Raw genomic sequence first — 17,805 nt, 5'->3', positions numbered from 1 at the left:
TAGATGTAGATGAGACACGTAGATGTCGCCAACGGGAGTGAGTCGCGGTGTGAGTTAAGGCAGCGGGCGCTTGCTCGGCTCCAGCGGCGTCATTTCCTCGCCCTCCGCCTCGCTGTCGTCGTCGGGCGTCGCGCTGGCGCCCCACTGCCGCCGAGAGACGGTAGTGTTATGAACAAACTTAATACAGGTGTACTCGAACTCGTATTATCTACATCTATACATAAACATGCAGGCATGCATGTATGATACGGGTGGGTACATCCTACACCGGTGTTATTGTTAATCACTTATGATAATGGAGTCCTCCTGACCATAATGTAGCACTGTGAGATTGATATTCACAAGAGACTGTCAACTGTGCGCTTCACGTTATAAAAGAGTCCAAATGTGAGGACCCGATGGGACAGTAAATCCAATACCTACGTTCGGAAATAGTTGAAGCTCAGAACCAATTAAGGGCTGTACGTGAATGCAAAAACAGCAAAAACCCAGAGTTTAGAAGGTTACTCAAAATACCTCTACAAAAAAAAAATCTATAACTTATGGATGGACTCGATTCGACCCGTAGTTTGGACCCAGGTCCTTGGAGCTATGAGCCTCTTGTCCTACGAGCTAAACAAGTAACCTTTAAAATTATACTGTACTGTATACTATATTATAAACAGATTATAAAGGGAAAGACATGCTTTGTAACTGTATGTATTTTTTAAATTTGAATAAAAATATTATATCGGAGTTATTTATATGATTTTTTTATAAAATTATAATTGGTACCATTGATCTCAAGTCAAATTGCAATGTGTTCCAACACAGCATTGCAATTTGACATTTTTATCCGTGAAACGGAACGTGGAGATCACCTGCTCAGAGAGTGGGTGCGCCGCCAGGGAGCGGTACAGGCAGACGGAGTACAGCAAGTTGGCTACACCCAGCGTGCGCAGCGCGGTCTCGAATCCCGCGCACCACGACACCAGCCCGCCGACCACCGGGCCTGGTGATGGAACGTCCCCATTACGAGGATTTAGCCGCAACCGCTTCGATGACATCTACTGTTACTCAAACTCAAACTCAAAACTCAAATATCTTTATTCAATATAGAAGCATTACACTTTCTTATTGATGGTCAATTGAAACACTACCACCGGTTCGGAAAGAAAATACCCTGACCTGAGAAGAACCGGCGAAAGAAACTCAGCGGGTTTTTTTTTTTTTTGTTTGTCTTATGTATTATATAAATAAACAATTTAATATGAGTTGAAATAGCCAGGAGGCGATCGTATCATTCCCAAGGTGTGCTATCGATCATAAACTCATTAATTGTATAATAACCTTTTGCACACAAGCGTTCCTTAATAATTTTTTCAAATTTGGCAACAGAGGCATTTTGAACGCTTTCTGGGATCCTGTTGTAAAACCGTATACATTGCCCCACAAAGGAGTTACTGACTCTACGCAGTCGAGTAACAGGAGTAACAAGTCTGTGTTTGTTCCTTGTACCAATGTTATGAGTATCACATTTTCTCATGAAATCATTAATATTTTTTCGTACATACATAACATTAGAGAATATATATTGAGAAGCAACAGTCAATATCTTGATTTCTTTAAATTTATTCCTTAACGATTCTTTAGCTCCTAGGTTGTAGATTGCGCGAATAGCCCGCTTCTGTTGCACAAATATGGTATGGATAGCGGCTGCATTGCCCCACAGCACAATACCGTATGACATTATACTATGAAAGTAGCTGAAATATACTAAGCGAGCCGTATCAACATCGGTACATAATCTAATTTTTTTGACCGCGAATGCCGCAGAACTCAGTCTACTCGCCAATCCGTCAATATTGTTAACATCGTTGTCTTTCAGTTTTGATTACCAATAGCGTAAGCGGCACTTGAGGCGGCCTGTAGAAGAGCGGCGCGGTGCGGCAGCGCGCGGCGGCGGCGCGCCAGCACGGCCGGCACCAGCGCCGCGTCCGCAGCGCCCAGCCCCGCGCCCAGCAGCGCCTGCGGCACCGACACCCAGCCCACCTTCGCACACGGCGACACCATCATCTCATGACACATAAAAAGTATAGTATGAATACGCTATTCGGAGTGTGAGTGTTATAAATTTTGTAAATAAATATCGTAAGTTCATCTCGGTGGACATTTATCTAGGAGTTCTAGGACTATGTAACTTGAGCATTCAGGTCGTTTTACGGACGTACGGTTACACGTGCATAGGTAATACGCGAACTTGGCGGACAGGGGACGCACCGAGGGTGCGAGCGGCGCCATGAGCGCGGCAAAGCCAACGCACGCGACGGCGGTGACGGCGACGCGCTCGGGCCCGACCCGCCGCGCCGGGGCGCCCAGCGAGCTCGCAGCGACCAGGTAGCCCACGCTGTCGGGCAGGAACACTGCGCCCAGCGCCCAGCGCTGTCGGCCGTTTAAGCACCTGTTACTCAGCGGAACTGGGTCTTGGACTGGAGTCGTGGGTAAATTGTAAATTATTCCAGTACTTTTTCCTTTAAATTATCTTAATAGATTAGGCAATCAAATCAAAAAAATTGTTTCTCATAGGCAGATATAGGCATGAGCAAGGTCAACTGAAATAAGTTGTTTAATGTTTAGTGTGAAATAATAATGGAAGAAAGAGAAACAGTACCTCAGGGTGAAACTTGTGCATGATCCATAGCGGCAGGCAGGGCTCGAGCGCCGCCATGACGCTGGTGGTCAGCAGCACGGCGCCCGCGCACGCGCCCGTCGCGTCGCGCCGCGCCTCCGCCCACATCACTCGCGCGCCCGTGGCCGCGCCCTGCGAGCCTTGCATGGCGCGTGTACTCTGATCGGCCAACAACAATAATTACTATTCATTCCAGCCTCCTGTTTAGCGTTTCTCCGGTCTTATTCGTTGCATCTAAATTCCTGTCGATCTTTTTACAAAAGAGTGGTATAAGTATTATAATGATATTGAGCGACTTTTACAGACTTGAGAGGAAGCTACTGGATGCTCATGTGAGATGATTCTATGCAAGGATATCTACTTATCGTTATATTCGGTTAAGCCGTGGTCTCATACTCGTAAGTTGGTATCTCTTATATCGGATATATAGGGAGATTTGAACATCTCAGACCTACATTAACGAGGACTAATCCATTACTTCTAATAACACTCAGTGACGACCTACCCAGTTTGTACTTTCAATTCAATTTATACTCACCCTATTCTCATCGTCCTCTTCTTGAAGGAGTAAGTACTGCAAACCTGCAATTAACTTAATAAAGTATTGTGTGCTTTAGGTAAATAATTTTGTAAGTATTTAAGAATAGTGTATCTTTTCACCGAGGTTTATCAATAAGGCGATGGCTATGAGCTGGAAGGGCGCGGCTAGACTCCAGAGCTTGTAGGCGGCGCCACCGAACGGGTATCCCACCAACACTCCTGTACAAACAACCGTAATACCGAGTTGACAATTATGTAATAAATGTAAAGTGAACTTTTATGATTTAAACGCAGCAATCACACACAAATTATAAATAAGAGAGTATTTTATTAAAACACGAAGGAGTGTGATAATGTACCAAGTGCGACGGCTCCTAGGAGTGCGCCCAGCGCTCGGTGAGAGCGCTCCGGCGGCAGCACGCGCGCTGCCAGCGCCAGCCCCGCCACGCCGCCCAGCGCCGCGCCGCCGCCGTGCGCCGCGCGCCCCGCGCCTGCGCACAGCGCGCCGCCTGCGTCGCGGCCGGCGCACCACCCGAATACTGGGACGACAATGAATATGAATATGAGACAACATCACATACATTACTCTGATCCCAATGTAAGTAGCTGAAGCACTTGTGTTATGGAAATCAGAAGTAACGACGGTACCACAGACACCCAGACCCAAGACAACATAGAAAACTAATGGTAATCTACATCGACTCGGCCGGGAATCGAACCCAGGACCTTAGAGTGGCGTACCCATGAAAACCGGTGTACACACCACTCGACCACGGAGGTCGTCAATAACATGGCTATCCAACAACAACACTGGCTATCCATCGGAACAGTTCTTCAAAACATTAACACCCGATGTTAGAATTAGTAGTTAAACGAGCCAAAACTCACTGGTCAACAATTAAGGTACCTTTCCGACTTTCAGAAAGCTCAACTACCGAGTGAAGGTATCAGGTCCTTACATATGAAATTGGTATTTTGTACGGGAGGAATATAAAGTATTTTTTTTTTGTTTTGTGAAAAAGTAAAAAAAGTAGTCTATGAACATTCTCAGAGTTAAGGTTTGCTTCATACCAAATTTCATCAAATTTGATTCAGCAATTTCTTAGTGGAAGAGCGACAGACAGACAGACACTTTTACCTTTATAATTTTAAGTATTAGTTTAGATAAATCAATGTACACACCGTTGTTACTGAGGTTCTTGGTTGTTAAAGTTCTAATATTAAGTTGAATGTATTTTGTGTAACATATTTTAAAAGCACTCGTATTTTTAATTTCAAATGAATTTATTATGTGAGTATGACCTTTTATGTCGCGAGTGCTCGCAAACAACCAATAAACTTTCTATGTTAATTTTCAAGTACTTACACCTAATGCCTGCAAATTAAAATTCCTGTCGCGGCGGCAATGAATTACTGGAATGTAACGTGCATTGTTTTTCGAGGTGAAATAAATGCCGCCATAATGTGGGATCCGAGTTTTTAGCATAATATCGTAAGAAGTTAAGTAACAAAAATGTTTATTGGCTGGGAACGATGGGTTTCTGGGAGGAATAACCGCAGTTTCATTTCAGTAGTGCGGTAGTTCGAAGTAACTATTTTGAACAAACATGATTTGTGTGTACAGCCAATGTCCACGGCCGATAGTAACCACTAGCCATTGCGTGGTCTACTTGCCCGCTGGCCTGCCTAGCCTGCCTGCCTGTTAGTTGCATACCCAGTGCTGCCGTCGCCAACAGCGCCGTGGCGAGGCGCAGCGCCACGACGGGGCCGCGCGCAGCCGTGAGCGCCGCCGCGGCGGGAGACAGCGCCAGCTGCGTGGCCGCCTTCGCCCCCAGCACCGCGCCCACCACCGCCTGCGATGTGCCCACGCCCTTACCTAAGCCGCAGTCAATGTGATTCTTGGCAATTATCTAGTTTCTGATCTAACTTAATGAGAGTTCAAATGCTTCGATAGGTATACCATAGATTACGGAACAAATATCACGAAAAACTAAAAGCACTAGACGACAGGTTAATGTACCCTGAAGTCGATGTTTGGACACTGAAAACAATTCAAATAATAATAGCATGATTTAATTTATATTAAGCTGTTCCTCCTTCGCTTTTGAGCTAAGATGGCCCAGTGGTTAGAACGCGTGCATCTTAACCGATGATTGCAGGTTCAAACCCAGGCAAGCACCAGTATATATGTGTGCTTAATTTGTGTTTATAATTCATCTTGTGCTCGGCGGAAAAGGAAAACATCGTTAGGAAACCTGCATGTGTCTAATTTCATCGATATTCTGCCACGTCTGCATTCCACCAACAGCGAGGTGGAATATGTTCCAAACCCTCTCCTTAATGGAAGAGGAGGCCTTATCTCAACAGTGGGAAATGTACAGGCTGTTACTTTACTAATTACTTTTGTTCCTCCTTCTCAATCCAAGGCTTCATGAATCACGACGCAGAATGTATCAGAAACAATCGTGCTTTGTAGAAGAAGCTTACATTAAACAGCCTAGTTATAAGTAGGACTTATAGACAACGCTGGTACGTACCGTCGTCCTCGTCGGTGATGCGGCGCACGGTGGTGTTGAGCAGCGCGGCGAGCGGCGCGCCGTGCTCCGACCACAGAGCCAGCGACTCGCCGCGCACCCAGTCCGGGATAATGGGCACTGGCGACGACAGAATTTCAGTTTTATCTTACATTAAACCCACTGGCTGTTATAGAACATAAGTACTTATATGTCTAATCGCAGCTTGTTTCAATCAAGTACATAAATAGCCCAGGGTGTAAGGAATATGCCTGTGAAACGGAGATAATACTCTACAGGTGAAATCGATCTGATATGCAGCTTGTAATTTTTTGTGTTTGTACAATTCGGATACAGTCCATAATATTTTGCACTAACCGAGTACAGTGAGGAGAACGTTGTCCAAGAAAAACGTCAAATAGACCAAAGCGAAGGCCGTCAGCCCCGTCGACTGGCTGTACTCCTGCATCTCCCTCCTTCGAGCTTACCATTGGACGGTTCTTGACGAACTGCCGCTCCAGAGCTACTCGCGGCGATCCCTTTGTGTCGCGCGTGCGACCCGCTGATAACAAGCAATTCATTTTCAATCAGCGCTCGTTCGCGCGTGTGCGCCCCTTAATACAATTTTATGCTGAAGGGTGCGGCTTATGAGATACGAGTAGAGATGAGACACATTTTCAATGGCGTATCTGCAAATAATGATTTCCTTTTTCCTGTTTACATTTTCGAAACAAAAAAGTGATTTTAAAACATATTAAAAAATCTAAATATATCCTTCTTTTATAGCTGACTGTTTTGTTCTCTACAAAAAAGATGTCTTCGGTTTTTAACGTAAAACTTACCGTTTCATGTATCTTACATGCAAAAAAACGAGTTTCCAAGATGGCGGCTAACGCTCGCGGTTTCGGGCGACAGAAACTCGGTTTTATACTTGCGAGGCACCCTCCGTCATAATCCAATCGAAAAATCACGTAGAAGGATTTTATGCAGAGCGGATATCTAAAAATCTTGGACTATTGATTAAATTGAAATGACAAATCGTTTTCAAATATGTCGTTCTTGTAACTACTGCTAATAACAACAAAATTAGTTTTTAGTTACTAAACTTCATGAAATTGTTTTCGGATTAGGTCCAGAATTCTGTGACATCTTTATTTTTTTAATTTAAATTGAAATGCTTGGCCCCTGGAATAGTGGTGCAAAAAGCTTCATCAAAAGTATGACACCTCGCCTCATTGCCTCCACTGGTGACAAGAGGGCTGGTTCGTTTTTTGCACAGAGGATCGGAATTGCGATTCACCGGGGAGATGCTGTTAGCATTCTTGCCAACATTCCACGCGGTCAAGATTTATACAGTAACTAGTTTTAGTTCATATTTGTATATATATATTTAAGCATTTAATGTTGTTAATTCTAATGTTAATAAATGTATATTAGTTAACTTTGACTCACAAAAGTTCTACTGCTAATTATCCGGGAAGATACGCTATTTTTATTCTTATGTTTATTTTAAAGAACTCCATATAGGATAGAACCCAATATATTAAAAATCCAAAACACTCTAATTTACTGCAAAAAATACAGTTTCAAAATGTCATTTATATTTTCGTACGAAAAAGGATCTTTATTTCGTATGACGTCACTCCTGTCTGTCACTGGCCCACTGAGCGTACTTGTCCTCACTGGTTTTCATACTTATGCATTTTTTCTCGACTTTCGAGATACTTTTTTGTAAAAATTTAAAACGGACTATTCGATATTCCGATAAAAGTCGTATTGACATATGTTTTGTGCCAATGTGTTTAACAAAGTTTTCAAATAAATGGTTTCTGAGTAGACCTTCTAAAACAAAACTGAGAAAAAAGTGGTTTCAAGCTGAAACAAGGAATCTGGAGTCTGCTTTGACAAACCCAACTTACATTTTTATCCTAAATATACGCAATTAATTTTCGTTCGAAATACGCAATTAATATTTAATTTTTTTACAAACATAACCTCAAATAAGTAGACATAACAGGAGTGACGTCACTGAACGCTATATTAGTGTTTTGAAATACGTTCCGTTTCACGTGACTTTAATTCGTAATTATTGTTAAAAAAACAAAATTATCAAATGCAATGCAACATTTTAATAGCAAAATTTTCATAAATATTATATTTGCATGTTCCCTATTGTGTTAAAAATCCGACTTTCCTTCAACGATACGCTCGAGAATCGGGGATACAAAATTGGGCATTTAGTATGCCCAATTTTGTATCCAACGTATTTTGTAACTTCAAAGTATTTTGTAACAATATTGTAATGTATTTGAATTCGAAATTCGAGATTCCCACAGGATATTGAGCAGAGTAAGTAGTAGTTTAAGAATAAGTATAATTTATTGTTATTGTTTTAAATATACATTGTTTACTTATAAATTGGTTCTACTATTTATTTTGTCACCCGTTCTCCGATAAGTATACCACGACTTAAGTTTCTTGTCAAAGAAATAGCGACATAATTGCATAAATACGAGAAGAAGTGAACGATAGCAAATTCTATAAAGATAGGTAAGATAATTATAATTGCCCCTGTGAGAATAAACTTTTAGTATTCGTTCATTTTCAGCAAGAGAAACAATATGCAGGGTTATTATTATTGATTGATAAGGATGGCTATTTGCAATAATTTTAACCCCCATATGTATAATTCAAAAGTGAACCATTTTTGAGTTATCACGTTTTTTAGCTTTGTTCAAAATTTGTCAAAAATACAACTTCAAATAAAAATACAAAAAAAATATTTAAAAAAGTATCAAATAAAATCATTTTATTCTTTTGCTTTTTATGAATGATTAAACACTGGATATTTGTCAATATTTAAACAATTATTATTGGTCAAAATTTAAAAATGCGAGACGGAAACCCAAATTATTTAAATATTTTTTTGAGCTTTTTCCTCAAAAATGCCATAAAAACTAAAAAAATCATTATAAAAGTTGGCCTGCAGATTATTTTAAAAACATAACCGTTTTAACTTTCCAAAAATGTATAAAAAGAAGGAAATTATTTCAAATCAATCGAAGTAAAATGACCAGAAAAAAAACTTACTTAACTAACTTACTTAATACAAATTTGAAATAAAATTTAAAAACAGAAACAGTTCAATAGCTAAGTTATAAATAAAACATTTTGTAATAAAGACTAAATAAAGTATCAACAGTGAATCTGAGAAACTCTATAACAGAGCACAGCACACACAGCATGTTCTACAGTGAATAATGCAGAATTATATTCTTACTATTACCCTCACGAAGAAGTCCCTGAAAGGATTATTTTTTATAAATTTGTGCTTAACGCGCATTCAGGAGTCGCGTCCTGTTTGGAAAAGAACTCTGAACCATTAGAAGCCAAATTGATCAAAATGGGATTACTAACTATCATAATGACATGTTCATTGGAGTGCAAAAGTGTACAAAAATATTCTCGTGTGAAATCTTTCTCGAAGAGTTACTTACATAAAGAAGATTACGAGACAAAATATCATATACCAGAGAGAAAGTAAGTGTAACGCGATGGCTGTCGACATTTTCTTAATTGTAGTAGAGACCCATTTCGCGGCCTAAAAGGGGTCCAAATTAAACGCAGGTTGTTTTCCATGTCATGGATCAAATCAAATCCCTAGTTTCCGGTGTTTCGCTAATATCACCCGTAGAAGATTGCATAGTACAGATTACACAATTATTAAAATACGAATTTCCAAAAAATAATATATGGGCGTTGAAATTATTGCAAATAGTCACCCCTATCACCTCCTAACGGATATACGTCGAATTATCAATAACCCTGTATAGTTGCATTTGGTTTATAGACCAATGGTGGAGGAATAGAGTGAATTTCTTGTCGGCTTTATCTAAATTCGTTCATTATAATCGTCAAACCATTAAGTCATTCAAAGTTGTTTTTCATCGACTTGACATCCTATTAATTAAATTAAAAAATAAATAATGTAACACGATGTTCTAAAGTGCTTTGGGAATTGCGAGCTCACTTAAATAAATTAATACTCAAAGCCATATCCATATATTGTTGTAACATACTAACGACGCGGCCTGCCTTCGTACGGGCTGCAATGCTGTTTCTAAATATACTATAGTCTATGTACTAATGTCCTAATATTTTTATATGCAATGTTCACGTTTACAGCTTTGTCAGCCAGTTTAGGACCAATTTGACCGACATTATATGTTTTATACTACGTAAATACCATATTATCATAAAGTTATATTTAAACATTACGTTTTAAAATATGATGGTTGACTAAATCTATGAATAAAATAAAAATTACTAATACCGTTGTAAATCTTTATAAATTTTACAATATCAAAATTACTATAAACATTTTTCTATTTACACACAATAAATAAATAATTAATACGGATTATACTGTGTGTGTGCGTGTGTATCTAATAGCTTTGTCGAAATCTTTTTCTATACATCCGATTTGTGTATATTCATTGTCCTATATGTAGGTATAATGTGATGAATCTACAAATTTCTATAGCGATCGATTGAATGGTATGCAGATTGATATTGTGCAGCACTATCACAAGGCGAGTAATAACAGTGTTTAGTATACAATTCTACATGAAAATAAACCTTATTTACTCTCATATTAATCAGCTAAATGACGTAAAAGGCTTTAAACCTCAAATAGACACCTATTACAACTTCTATCTTTATAAAAAGATACATAGAAAAATTTATCAATGTGCTAACATTAGTAAACAAAGTACTTACCTTAGCAAAAACGAAACGTTGGTTCATACTCGAGTTGTCAAATAATTGTCAATGTCAAATATGTCAAAGAATAGCTCGGGTCGGCGGAGCTTGGGTGGCGGTGGCTCGTTCATGTCTCAAGCTTACAGTCAGGGTGGTGGCGTTTCATTGGAGACTAGTTTCTAGCGGTCGTGGGGCTTCGAAGTTTACGTATTCAATCTGTGTAATGTAGACATCAGTTAAGTTTCAATTAGTGATTTACTGAAGGGATCTTTTCATCGTCGCTTCTTTCTGTTTCCGTGTTTTATTATGGTAAGTCGAAATATTTAATCATTAAAAATTGACAATTCTATTACAAAACAATTGCTACTCAAAAGTGGTTTTAGTCTTCCGTAATTAATGTTTGGCCGCGGTTTAATATTTATTCCATACGCAATAAGAATTCAAGAGTTGTAAATTTAAAATTTTATACAAGCTTTTCTACTACAATAATATTTTTTTACAGTACAATATATGTATTTATTTTTATGAAATTGTCTTCATAAATGATAATTCATTTTAGGTCTTACTTTCTAAAGATTAAAATATAAAAAGTTAAATTTCCAATAAGATAATACAACTGAATTAAAAAAAAATTAAGCTTTCAATCACTATTTTATAGTTAAAACAGTTATGTATTTTTAAGATATTTTTTTAACATAAACATGTATTTTTAATAACAACAAATATTTATTACACATGCAATAATGTATCATCATCAATAATAATGTAAATCATAGATGATAGAATACTTAGCTGATAGGATCTTAAATTAAATTTATTTATGTATGGTTTTTTTCTTGTATATGTATGTACCTGTCTGTAATATTTTTCTTCATAAATATTACAGTTTGATCAGACAAGGTTAATGTCTCAGCACAATATCCAATATCAAGGACAGACTCCTGAAACTGTCTGATATTGAGACCATTGTGTGGCTCAAGGCCTCTCCCAGTTTTTTGTGAATCTAAGATAGAAACCAATTTTCTATGTTTAATCTTGATTTTGTTAGAGTAGTGTTATTGCCGGTCAACTCAACAAGTATTTCTAAACAATATTTTTTGGATTTATACGTCAATTGCAAGCCGCAAGAAACATATACAATTTGACAAATTTATTCCATCAATACTTCTTTGATCTGAGGTATTTCTTTCCAAACTGTTGCTAGATTAGGACTAGTGATGAGAAAGAGTAACTTATGTATTGAATAAAGATGGTGAAGTTGTTCTAAGTCCTAAAATTCACACACCATTCTTTGATTAGATAGCTTGTTTCACAATAAAATATAAATAATGTTTTCAAGCCGGACATGTTTTGTAAACTTAGTTGGTCAAATCATTACAAACCACGATACACGATCATGCAGTTTTTGTAAATAATAAATATTGCTAATCAATAGTTTATCATTATAACAGAACATGAACATTAGTGTCGTAGGTATGTCGGGCTGTCTGTGTGGTCTGGTCACACTCCAGGAGTGTTATTCGATTAAATTCTCAGATAACAAAGGTATGAACAGTTTTCAGTAATATTGTGTAAGTGCATTGTTTCCACATGTCTGAATTAGCAAGTGTAGAATTAGCATCAATTGCATTGCATCATTTTTTTACATTTGGATTGAAAGGAAACAATTGGCACGACAGACTATACCAACATAAAAATAATATAATTATATTTTTGCTTATGATTAATTTAACATTTGTGATCTATAAGTTAATCTAAAACTGCTTGACTTGGCCACGTCCGCCTCGTAAAGCCGCCGCTCTTTAAAATAACACAAGCCGTTTTAGTCAGTTACTTTACAGTCGCCATTGAACAAGATACAGTTTACTGGTATATATTGTTATATAAGTATTTGATTTTTCTGTTATATTTGGTCTAACATCGGTATATAGTTTAGTCTCTTATTAATTTACTTTGAAGAAGGCTATCAAAGATTATAAAATAAGTGAAATACCTGACAAGATATGAAAGCTAGAATTAAATAAATAAAATAACTTGAAAAATTATAGGAGCACACTTAAGTAGTGGCGTTATACTATAATTTATTTGATTATTGGCGATAGTATAGCGAAGACAGCGAAGGGAACGCGTTATTATACCCTACGAAGTCATGCCCTGCTTATTGATTGGCGTGATACATCATAAACGAACGAGAAGACCGATAGAGCTCGTATCCAAATCCGTATAATGGAAATAGTGTAAAAGTTTGTTGCCTTCGCTATGAAGTGGTACTAGGGAGACTGATCTGGCGAAGCTTGTTAAGGTGAATAGTAGATACCTGTGCGAAGCGATGTTCTGTTAACCTTACTATCAATTATTTTAGTTTCGGCCACGATACGCAAGTGCGACAGACGGACGCGCCGCAACGATTAGTGTCCTCACTGCCTACGACGTAATTAAGCAATTTTTGATTAAATTAAAGATCAATGATGTTAAATTTACCGAAAGCAAAAATAGAATAAGTCCTTGAAAAAATGTGAATGGAGGAAATACGTTATATGATATTCAAGAGCGAGATGATTACTGCTCTTATTTCGTGTTAACGTAAACAATCATTTATTCGCATGAGTGTAGCTTAGCCCGGCCACTTGCTACCAATCACTAATGGAAACACCTACCTAGAAGTATTTTTCATATTTATTTTAGCATTTACATTAAATTCCATTTCAATGTTTTTTTATTTGTTTTTACAAGTTCTCTTTTTTGTTCATTCGACGGAATTGATCGAAGTGAATCATATTTTAAGGACTCATTTTATTCAATTGAAAAAATAGTATCGGACAATAATTGCGACTCAACCGAGATGAATGTATTGAGCTCCAAATTATGAAGAACTAGAAGTCCTATCGCCGCAATTACAATAAAATGTACATTTTGTACTGGATGGAAATTATAGACAGTCGTTATTACGAACGTAATTATGTTTTTTATCAGAGCTTATGGCCGGCACCTCCTATTATTTATACATTATTCATAGGTAATTGACACGAGGGATCGCGAGCGGCGCGCCGTGCGGTGCGCGTGTGGGACCATCGGCACTCGTATCTGTGCGTTCGCGTAAAAGTGACACGGTGACGAGGACAGGGTCGTGTGTACATTGACAAATTGATTCAGGGACTGACTAAACATTTGTCTAAAACTGAAGATGGACCCTCTTAACACATGAATTACACGAGTTATACAAAGTCCGTCATGTATTAAAGTCTTAAAACTCTGTAAAACCAAAAGCTGCTGAGAACACTTCAATAAATAATACAGCTTGTGCATATTAAATTGTTAAAACAAAAGTGGCGTTTCATCATTATTCGCTACGATAGTATGTTATCATAAACTCGACAGGAAAACTAAACAACGAATATGATCAGTGAAAGCTATCAAAAATATGATAATTTTATTTTGAAATACATTGTACACTTATGTAAGTTTGCTCTCGTTATGTAGTTGAGGTGATTTTTGACTGTTATTTAATTCCATGTTCTATAGTCTTGACTGATAATAATCAGCGCAGACCTTGAGCTTGTCATCTGGAGGGGATATTACTAAGATTAAGAAATAATATTCACTCCGTGTCATTCAAAGTCCCATACTTCATAGCACATAGAGACAAATGAATAAGATCATATACGTTTTTGGAGTTATGACAATTTGTCGCACAGAACACTCACTGTATATTATTTTTAACTTTACGCGGACGCGACCGGCAGCGCGAATATGATCTACTCGTAATTATTGTAAGAAAGACTAAGGTCTGTCAGTGGAGACAAGGCTATCGGTCACACTCGGTGACTCGAGGCAATCCGCGGATAAGAGCGAGGTCGTTATCGGTAATAATTAATTGCATTTTTAATCGCATATATTTCATCAACTACTTAAATTTATCACTTTTCAGATCCCTCATGAATCAATGCGCTCTATTCGTACAATATTTTAGCAAAGAAAGAAACTATAATGGAACGGTTGGTCTGTGGTTTGACAGCTCTGGAAACTAGTTAAAAAGATAAGAAACAAAATAAAACATTATACAAAAAGTTTGCTTGTCTGAAGTACTAGAAGTGGAGTACTACCACAATAGATACGAACAAGCGGCCGACTCCGTGGCCATTGCCTATTTTATATTTTAGTAAAGTACTTTTTAATATACAAGTTGCTCGACACTTAATGGCTCTCACTAGGCTAGACTGTTTGTAAACTGTACGTATACTCCATACAACAGACACTCAGCCCACATCAAAACAAACATCCGTATGACATCAAATAAATATGGAACCGAACATTGATCCAGACGGACACAGTCACGGGGCGTTGCGTTGCGAGCTGCAGTTGGACAGTGATGCGGGCTCGGCTCACTTCTGTCCGACGAGTTGAGTGCGCCGGTCGAAGGGAGATTTTTATTTGTTTGTCGATCTGACAGGAAAATTGTTACTAAATTACATTATCCTGTAGATGTCGATTGAAAGAACTTTCCCACAGCTTCGCTATTATATAGCTACAGAGTATATCAACCTGACACGAGTCATGAGGGTATTCATACGAGACCAAGTGTCGATTCCATTGCTTGTCAGTTTGGCGTCCGTGCAGCGCACCGACCCGAATTGGCACTGTTGCCAAACATTCGTAATTCTGTTTCGGTTTATTGGATTATTGTCCTCGTTATATATCATTATACATTATTTTCAATCGAAAGTAGCGGTAAGGAAGTTAACATTTTTTACTCTTTTAAATACTTAATTAAATTTTAAAATGACTGCCAGACACAAAACGAAAAACTGAACCGGTGGATCTAACGGGATACAATTTTTCATAGAAGTTCCTTATGTACATTAAGAACAATTGTAGTAGATTAATGTTAAAACATACTTTTAACATTAATCTGCTTTAAAGGGTTGAATGGGGACTAAGAGTTTACCGAAATTCGTTAATATTTATGTTAGAAACACAGAATTTTGCGGTGTTTAAGCTTGTGTCTGATTGACAAAGACACACAGGTGACAAAGACAAGGACACAGTCAGCGGGTTTGGAAATTCATCACGCTTTAGGAAAACTGGAAAGTTTGTATGGATGCTCGTAAATTTTTAAGTTAGCAATATGGAACTCTAAGCAGTATATATAGGTTCTTATTTATAAGTAGAAGACCATCGCGGTACAAGCCTTTAATATATTTAATTTTATATAAATACATATATTGAAGGAATATTTAAGGCAGCTTCGACGCGCTCTCTCTATATTTGCTAGGATTTTAATGACAGATTAGTCCATACATAATATAAATTTGTCAAAGCATTAAAAGAACTAGCAATTATAATTTAAAATGGAATACAATTATTCAGTCAGTATTTTATAATATATATGTATGTAATTAACATAAATAAATCGCTGCGAGCCGCTGTCGTCGACTGCGTGAGAGTGCGATGCATCGTAATTGGACTTTTTGGTAAGGGGAAACGTGATGAAAATATTCGTAGAACATGATATCCCATTATCAGAAAAATAAAATAATAGAAAATTATTTTATGTAACTCTTTATAACCCAAGTTTGCACTTAACTCCTCAGAATTCTTTCTGTTTGTAATTTCGCGATCACCGACATAGCAGCAGTTTATTTTTACTTTGCCGCTTTCGAGACTCTAGTGTAACCCACATTACCTACTATTTTTAATGCACGTACCTCATCATTTCTAGTTGTCTATCGACAAGACGCATTCTCAGCTTAAATAGCTGACATATTTCACTGTAGATTGTCAATTCTCAATGTTGGGATTATGATCATACCGTTCAAAATAGAATGTTTCAAGATATTTTCAAAAATTATTCTAAATGTGAGATTTCTGCTTTTAATCCGACAGTCAAGAAAGCAACCTCCCCGCATAAAAACATATTCATGTTCAATATTAACATTCACTTATAAACATCCACATTTACTGTCGTGAATCAATTTCTAAAGTTAGTGTAGACCATCTTCTATGCCATTGGTTCAAAGGATTTTCACCCATTCGACCAAGGAGTAAGGGAATTTATAGATCTTAAAAAAATGTTCAATTATGGAGGATGGTAGCATATTACTTACTATGCTAAGGTTAACGCACATATATATTTCTAAATTCCGTAATTATTAGTAGCATCAAAATACTGATATCTATAAGATGATATTTGAAATGAAAATAAAGATATATACCTACGTACTCAATTGAAAGCAATATAAACTAAATATAAATTACTTGTTTAATGTAAGTAGATGCTTTAAGTTGACGTAATGTGTTAGTCAGAGTATCTCTGGCCGCGTGTTCTGCGCAAGCGCAACAAATAAAATAAAAACCTGTTCTAGTAGGTACTGGTCGTCCACCTCAGCCACGGCCGCTGATAAATATTAGAGCAAGTGTAGCGCCGCGATAGCGCTCTGAGCTTATGTCGGATCCGCTGATCCGGTGAGGCGATGAGGGAAACATTATCCTCTGGAAAGATGTGAAAAATTAACACAATCTTAAAATTTCTTATCAAGAAGTTTCAACTTTGATACTCGATATTGAAAAAAGAAATTTTAAATAGAGAACCATTATTATTTATCATCCCATGGGTATTAATTTCCACGTGAGAAGTACGCGTCGAAACAGGTAGCCAGTTTAATGGCGTTGCACATTAACGTTGGCAAGTTTATTTTAATTTAGTCTCTTTATAATCGGACGACATTACAGTTAGTCGTAATTTAATTTCACTTTCCGTGTACGCAAACTCTCGTCCGTCCGCCCGTGGTGTGCACTAGGACCACTCCGGTGAGTCAGTCGAGATTCAGTAATTGTTACGTTCCTATGTATATTTAGTTCAAAGTAAAAAGGCGACCGCCCGTGTAGTACATTCTTTATTACTATTAAAGGCCGCCCCACAACTTGTTGCGAACATGCAAAGTCTACATAAATGTACATTTCAACCCTGGTATGCCTCAATGAATAATTCGGTCACAAGACCTAGGCGGTGGAAGTTACGGTTGAACGAGCCACTAATGTTTTAATTCTTTTGTTAATGCTCGATCGTTGGTTATAATAAGAAATACGTATTGATTACGACATCAAACGACGACGGTGAGAATTGTAAAAAACCTTGTCAAAAAGGATATCTCAAGAGTCCCAAGAGGCCTTCGGCGTTGCCGAGTAGTGTAAGTCAATGTCTTAGTATTCGTCACAGAGAAGCAAATTAGTTACACTCATAGCGATAGCAAATTTGAACGCTTTAGCGTAACTGTATTTTGTCGCGTGTACACGAGTCCGCTCGCCAACTTTAGATAGGTATCC

General features: G+C 37.8%; 1 protein-coding gene and 1 pseudogene across 1 annotated transcript in view; one reads left to right on the top strand and one right to left on the bottom strand.

Annotated features, from left to right (window-relative positions):
- LOC124539161 overlaps positions 1-17,805 on the bottom strand; it is a 26,670-nt pseudogene continuing 8,865 nt past the window's right edge.
- The window catches only part of LOC124539314 (beta-1,3-galactosyltransferase 5-like), a 21,601-nt gene continuing 14,364 nt past the window's right edge, over positions 10,569-17,805 (top strand). The window contains exon 1 of the mRNA XM_047116673.1: positions 10,569-10,791. The gene's annotated coding sequence lies outside the window, so the exon portion shown is untranslated. The remainder of the gene's footprint in view (positions 10,792-17,805) is intronic.

The sequence above is a fragment of the Vanessa cardui genome, chromosome 22 (assembly GCF_905220365.1).
Source record: "Vanessa cardui chromosome 22, ilVanCard2.1, whole genome shotgun sequence".
In the NCBI taxonomy this organism is placed as follows: domain Eukaryota; kingdom Metazoa; phylum Arthropoda; class Insecta; order Lepidoptera; family Nymphalidae; genus Vanessa; species Vanessa cardui.
Note: the sequence above shows the minus strand (reverse complement) of the source record. Positions and strands in the feature narration are given on the sequence as shown.